Source organism: Anarrhichthys ocellatus, unplaced genomic scaffold (genome assembly GCF_004355925.1).
Source record: "Anarrhichthys ocellatus isolate YVR2014 unplaced genomic scaffold, GSC_Weel_1.0 scaffold64, whole genome shotgun sequence".
Classification (NCBI taxonomy): Eukaryota; Metazoa; Chordata; class Actinopteri; order Perciformes; family Anarhichadidae; genus Anarrhichthys; species Anarrhichthys ocellatus.
This window is the reverse complement of record NW_022280094.1, coordinates 673,440-680,409: the sequence shown is the minus strand read 5'-3', so window position 1 is coordinate 680,409 and position 6,970 is coordinate 673,440. Positions and strand designations below refer to the sequence as shown.

Sequence of the window (6,970 nt, the reverse complement as noted above, 5' to 3'; positions counted from 1 at the left end):
AAAATAATGTCATAGTATAGTATGTAATAAAAATATATATAGTATGTCATAAAAACTGTAATAATATGCCATGAAAATAAAATGTAGTATGTTCATATAACATAAAATGTATATAGTATTTCATAAAACAAATCATAAAAAATGTCACGGGGTGTGGTGGAGGACTCAAGTGCAGACAAGACCAGAAGTAGAGTAAAGCATGTATTTAATGAAAGATGAGATACGAACAAATATGAATACCTTTGTTAAGCCAGACAGTCAGCACACGATTAAACAAGGCCCAAAAAGCTCCCATCGCTTCAGTCACCAACAGAAAATGTTGCCTGTGCCACATGGCAGGTTAAATAACCCCATTGGGCAGGTGTAACAGCTGTTGCTGATCAGCTCTTAGAGACAGTGCCAGACCTTTCCTGTGAAAAATGTTATACAATCTATCAGATGATAAAACTCTGAAAATGTTGTATTTATGAATTTTATGACTGGTTTTTGATGTATGTTAAGCGCAATCATCATTTTAAATACATTCTCACATTAACAATAACATTTTCTACAAAAGGAAACGTCCGGCGAAAACAATTTATTCTGATTTACAGTTCTTCAAATCTTTCATTTTTACTCTACTACACGTATTCAACTGCAATAGTTAGTAGTTACCTTTCTGTCACATTAAAAAAGACTGTCTACTTCCATCAGCCACTAGAATAGTCATTGGAATGTATCCTCTGTGGACATTGGATATGTGTGGCTAATTCCATAGCAATCCACCTGATAGTTGAGAGCCACAATGCTGCTATAGATATAAGATATAGGCTTAAGATATATGTGTTATCATCTTATGAAATATGATATATTGTCATAGATATTATAACCCTGCACACCCATGGAGGTGTTTGCAGTTATTGTGGCTGATTAGATCTACTCATGTCGAAGGAGCACAAAGCTATTCTGGGATTTATGTGAGGTCACCAACCTCCATGTACAAGCTTTAGGGCTTTCTTTCTGTTTGTGCTGAAAAGAAGACTTTACTTCACATTAAAGGGTAGTACTCCCAAAGAACTGTAAATACATGGAAAATATGTGGAGTTCCCCTTTAAGTCCAAAATATCTGTTGTCAGTTTCCATCTAAAACACAGACATAAAAAATAACTTCCTTGGCAGGTTTTAACAGAATTCAATCTCAGCACAGTTGCTTTATTTTTATTTAACATAAAAAAGCCAACTGTGACATTTGCAAGGAAATGTGGTTTCTCCACTCTGTGAGTGCGTGTGTCCTTATCAATATATTCCATAGCTGTGCTTCTTTCCATCTCTGTATCTGTCCAGGTAGCGTAGGGGCTGTCGATGAGGGTATTTGACCTGTGGAGGGTGGTACACTGGAGTCCGGATGAACTCAATCACTGGCTCCCTCATGTCTACAGGGAGAAGGTACAGCAGAGAGGCTTCATGGTTAGCGCACACACAACGTCGCTGTCCTAAAGTCTCAGAAAGAAAATGAAAATGTCACAAGACCAAAGTTGTGCTTTGTCTGTGAACATTAGCGTGACTCACTGAGTGTGGTGTGAAATGTTTCGGTGATAGATTCGTCCCACTGGCACTGGAAGAAGGACAAGCCTACAGGTGTCATGTTGTCCTGGTGCTTTCTGTAGAAATCCATCGTCTTAAATGAGCGATCCACCAGAGAATGGCTACTGGGGGGAGAGCAACACATGCTTAGTGTCTAAGATGCTATACAAAAACATGTGCTAACACGCCTTAATGGTATGCTTGTGAATACAGTTTATGGTCTGATGTCATGGCTGCTGAGAATAGGACACTCTTATGCTGAAACCGCCGGTTAAATTACATGAAAAAAAAATCGTTATTCAGGAAAGTTTTCGATTTATAGCTTCATGCCTGTAAATCTGTCACTTCCCGTGGGGAATCATTGGTTTTGGCGATTGTGGCCAATAACATAAACATGATTCATAACAGAAGATTCTATTTGAGCATCACAAGAACAAACCAGAAAAGTGTATTAATGCAAAACTTCACCCACAAAATAATCATTTGTGTATCAACTACTTAACCCGAAGAAAACTTTTGTTTTTCATGCAGTGAAGGTTCTTGATGAATTGAAGTAAATGAGAGCCGTGTATAATAAACAGCAGAACTATATGTATAATGTGTATATATTTGTATGTGTGTGCATATATATATATATATATATATATATATATATATATATATATATATATCTATATATATATACACATACACACACACATACATATACTGTATATACAAGACTGTTTGGACGCCGTCTCAGTCTGTGTTTAACCAGAGTATTGGGAAAGGTCATGCCAATAACCCTGTGACTGTTATTGATGAATAGTTTGGTGATGAGGTGATGCTGTTTATTGAGAAAAACGACACGTGCAGACATAGATATTCTCCCTACATTACTTGCTTGTTTGAGCCAGGAGGATACTCTGTCACTATCTCTCCCTGTTTTTTCAGCAGAATCAAACCCGTTGGAATTGTGCGATCCCTATGATATCGGTATCGATCTCTGTAAGTCATCGCTACTAGAGCAGGCAAGTCATCAGGGAACATCTGTACAAAGAATCCCAATCAGAACCGTTTATTGCCAAGTATGTTACACAGGAATTTGACTGGCATGAGGTAAATTGATGTCAACTGTAATTTATGTTTGTCATAAATTATTTAATGACATGTTTAAACCTGCCTGTAAAAGCAACTTTTGCACAGTTGACAAAAAAAAGATTTAAAAAAAGTCGTAGTATAGCATATTAAAAAATGTAAGCGTGTTGAAAAAAGTCATAAAAAAGCCATTATGTTAAAAAAGTCCTATAGTTTATCGAGTATATAAAAGTCATAGTATAGACTTTTTGAAAAAAAAGTTATTTAAAAGTCCTAGTTTAGGATGTCAAAATATAGTATAGTAAATAAAAAACAAAAAATATCCTGAAAAGTAACAGTAACATATAGTGCAATATGTTGACAAAAGTCATAAAAAAGTTATAGTACAGTAGGTTGAAAAAAGCTAAAGTATATTATGTTGAAAAAATCATAAAAATGGCACAGTATCTGAAAAGACTGCTGCTACAGAATATTTTGGGTAATTTAGTTTCACCCTCCAGCAGTTAGAAGACATGACATGTTTGGATCCACAGGCAGGATCCACCCAGACCCCCTACAGAGGTCAGGGCCCAGAGTATCCCCAAATGCTGGAAATGCCTACGAATATTATCCATCAACACTATTCAAACCTGCAGCAATGCAAATTTGCGACAGTTGCAAACCTTTTTCAATGAAAGGATGGAATAGATTTGCTCAGTCAGTGGACCACCGGGTCACCCAGAGCAGATTCTGCCAGTCTGTCTAAGCTACTGTAAGATATTTAATGGAGTTTCCTTTTAGCCAAATACTTTGAGTAAGTTCCCTCTGGTAAAAGTAACTCTGTGAATATCTTTAGGGCTTTTATTGTGAAAGGTAAGAATGCAATGAGTGGATCTGGTGTGCTTTGTCAATGTTAAAAAGAACACTGGAGTGTATGTTTTGAATGTGTCCGTTTCACACAACTTCATTGGTTGATGCCTTTATTTGGATTGCAAAAGCTCAAAAAAATCGACCTTGTTTCGATCCCTTCTTCACTAATTAATCACGTTCTGTGTAAAAAAACCTTTGACAAAAAAAACGTTAAACAAAAAAAATACATTAAACGCACAAATGAAACGCCCCTGGTGTGTAACGGTCTTAACAGTCTCTCTGTGTTTTGCAGCCTTAAATCTTCATCACCTTAAAATGAGGCATTAAGCATTTTCTTCATCAAACAACATGATTGTGTAAAAAAAACAAAAAAACTTTCCCTACCATTCAAGCAGACTGAACCAGCATGATGTGTGCTTTTAATCCCCCTCACCAAATAAATAAAGTGCTTCTGTCAAAAGAAGAAGACAAGCACAGCTTGGTTGAAATTTGAACAACACATACACTTTTTCCAAGAAAAATACCTTTTTATTTCATTATAAATCCACATAAGTGTATCTATGAAAGCATAAAATCCCCATTTTGCATGTTGTTGTGTTTTTTTCTCCTTATTGTGGTCATTTGTTTCATAATATTCAAAGTAAATCATGGGTATCAAACCATCGAAGACTGTAAGGTGTATGTCACATACAAACACAGACACTGGCAAACGGCAAAGGGGGAGCAAAGGGGGGAGGGAGTGGACGGGACAGCGCAAGTTCTGCTGGCCATCTTTTAAAAACGCTTAATACATTTAACTCGAGCGCCAGCTTTCAGTGATAGGAGGTTCACCAGTGTTTCTTACAGGTACAGTTGCTTTCCAGTGTCAAACTGAAAATCAGGATTCACCATTAAATGTAGAGGCCTGGACGTCAGTGCTTTAAGTTTGGCTGTGAATAAATCCTCGCAGGAGTTCCTCAAGGCTCCGGTCTCAGGTTTTCTTTTTTAATACTCCAACACAGAGAGAACCAATCCACCATGGATGCAAACACACTGATTATTTCAACATTATCTAAGTCATTCGCAGCCAGAAGAGTTCGATTGGTAATACTGGAGAGTATACTATTCAGTTGTTCATGAAAATAAGAGAGAGAGAGAGAGAGAGAGAAGGTGAAGACATACAATTAAAGTGCCAGAGAAGTTCACCGTTTAATTTGACAGTTGGTTGTTATTGATGCTTTGAGACAAGACGTTTGACGATGTGCTCGTATTTTCAATCCAAGGCCCAACATGGATTTTCTCTTTGACTGCCAAGAGATAATAGAGAGGTGTGCTTTTGGAAGTCTGTATATTCTCCCGGTTTTGTTATAATGCTGTCATAATACTGTAGTAATCCTTTGGCATATGACTGTATGCTGGGGAAAAGAGAGGAGCAGTGCCACCAAACCATCGACAAACCACAATCGAGGAGATCCTGGAAAAAATGTCATAAAAGGGGTTTTCTGTAATCCAGTAATCCATTCAGTGTATTCTCAGAGCAGCATTGAGTGTTGGCATGGATTCTAACTGTCAAATGCAGACGCCAAAAAATCCACGCGACACCCTTAAGAGCCCTGTCAGATCATCGGATACTTCCTTCAAAAAAGAAGAAGAGATCCCCGACCATGTTCACTCCCGACTCCTCCGATCCAAGGTTTCAAGCTCCAGTTAAGCACCGATCATAAGCAGGGTTCAAAGCCCAGAGCCAGACCTGTATCCCACGGGGAGCAGACCTTTCTTCTGCCAACAGGAAGGCTGTTTCTCCTCCTCTGGATGCCCGCTGGATCTTCGTATCACATCACATCTGGTTCTGAGGTGGTGTCAGGGGTTGGGCATGTGTGTCTGGGTGGAATACCTGAACATCGGGGCTCATTAGAAGGATGTGACCATGCAACCCACAGGGGCACCTGTAGGAGACGAGAGAGGGAGACAGGTACAGATCGATCGAGTGATTGATTGATGACTGTGAGTAAAGGTGCATAAAGTGGGATTTTAGCGGTTTGTGGACTCATGTTGACTTTATGGCAGTAGTGGAGGAAGTATTCTGATTCATCGCAAAAAGAAAAAACTAAAATGATCCTGCATTCAAAATATTACTTGAGCAAAAGTATGGTAGATTATAAACAACATTTAATTGGTAAAAGTGATCTAATATAAGGAAATGGCTCTCTTGAGCGTCATTATATATCTTATTATTATATAATTATTGAAGCATTAACATCCAACTTGAGCTACTATTTTGCATACTGTTGGGCATGGATTCTGAGACGATGACACTTTGGGACCCGGGGCTTATGCCCCTCAGGCCCGTTCAGTATGCATGCTGTTGGGTATAGACAGTGCATCATATTCTATAAACAGGCAGGTTTGGGAAATCTTAATCTCAATTGGTTACATTTCACTTCTGTTTTCTGCTGTTGCTTTTCGCATTAACAGAACACATGTTAGTCTCATGACTGGAATTCACTTTGGGAGGGCGTGGGGTGGGGGGGTGGTGGAAGTGAACTTGCTTTTCCTCAGCTGTGCATGTTCCTTTAGTATTGGCTTGTTGTTTTTGAACCTACGCACCTGAGACATCCTTTGAAAGAAGAGTGCAGATATCCTCTCCCACCTTGTCCAGACTCACATAAACCCCCTGCAGTATCTGCACTGGTCTATAAAGTTGTTTTTCAGCAATGATGACTCAGTGACTGCTCGGCCAACTGCTGAGATTTCAGGCTTTAAAAGCCATTTCCTGCCTACACGTTGCTTTGAAAACTACCCCCTTCACACCCACAAACCCTTTTGTACTTGTGCTTGAAACGCAAACAAACGGAATCCCATAACTTTTTTTTGTCTGTTTAATAAAGCAGATGGTAAAGCTGTGCTGTGGTGCATGGTGAGATACTACTAATAAACGAAAGGGCAGGAAAGTGAGGTACAACTCTAGTTTTGCCAGCAGGGGGCCCTCAAAGTTCAGTGAATGCAAATGACAGTCAACTAATGGTAGGGAGGAGAACCATAGAAAATCCTTTTATATTACAAGTTCTCCTGGAAAAAGGGAAGTGCTTTAAAATGAACTCTCCATGTCAATAATTGGCCGACAGTTGGTTTCCCACTGTGCAACTAGTGTATGAAATTGACAAGTGAGGATTGTGCATAATGGAGCCTTGATTATGGAGCCCGAGTAATTATAGACTTTAAGTACATCATTATAACTAATTCATAAATTGATATATTTTAAAAAGCTGCAGGGCAGCAGCAAGAGCTCTGAGTGGTCAGCTGCCAGTCTGGCCAATCAGAGCTCATTATGTCTTTAAATCAAAGAGAACATGAAAGTAAGACTCTAATCTTTTACAAAGGAAATAAATGATAAGTGAAATATATATGAAATATATATGCAATAATGAATCATTTAAAGATAGAATGAGGAAATTATTAATTGGCAAATGTAACAATATCATTTGTACTTGATATTGAGTTT

At 38.4% G+C, this 6,970-nt stretch overlaps 1 protein-coding gene across 2 annotated transcripts in view; it reads right to left on the bottom strand.

Moving 5' to 3' along the window:
• Nucleotides 1-3,995: 3,995 nt before the first annotated feature.
• The window catches only part of LOC116397259 (leucine-rich repeat and fibronectin type III domain-containing protein 1-like protein), a 339,526-nt gene continuing 336,551 nt past the window's right edge, over nucleotides 3,996-6,970 (bottom strand). For both annotated transcript variants that reach the window (XM_031872518.1, XM_031872519.1), the window contains one exon: nucleotides 3,996-5,414. The gene's annotated coding sequence lies outside the window, so the exon portion shown is untranslated. The remainder of the gene's footprint in view (nucleotides 5,415-6,970) is intronic.